Here is a 470-nt window from a genome sequence, read left to right as displayed (position 1 = left end):
AAAGTGGTTGAGAATTTAAAGCGCTCTTTCCCAGGAGCAGGCATGGGGCTGGTGCCCCTTGGTGTTATGTGGAGGAAGGTGTAGGGGAGTCTTTAGGGAAATCTGGGCAAGATTCTGCCATTTTGGGGTTGACAGACTTTATTTACATCATCACTAGCCTTTTGTAAATCCTTGTCCACTCATTGTAGTCACATGGCTGCTGTACTAAAGTCTGGCCTCTAGCCCTGTCCATGGAGTCCTGCTGCCTGCTCTGGAGGATCTTGGCTAGAAGTGTAACTGTCTTACCTGCAAAGAATGAAAATATTCTATAGGCTAACCATGTGCACACCCTTAATCCCAGCACTTTGAGGCAGAGGCAGGTGGATCTCTGTGAGTTCGAGAGCAGCCTGGTCTACATAGCAAGTTTCAGGATAGCGATGGCTACACAGTGAGACCTCCCCCCCTCATGTGTGTGTGTGTGTGTGTGTGTG

The sequence above is a fragment of the Microtus ochrogaster genome, unplaced genomic scaffold, assembly GCF_000317375.1.
Source record: "Microtus ochrogaster isolate Prairie Vole_2 unplaced genomic scaffold, MicOch1.0 UNK85, whole genome shotgun sequence".
NCBI lineage: Eukaryota > Metazoa > Chordata > Mammalia > Rodentia > Cricetidae > Microtus > Microtus ochrogaster.
This window is presented reverse-complemented; position numbering follows the sequence as displayed.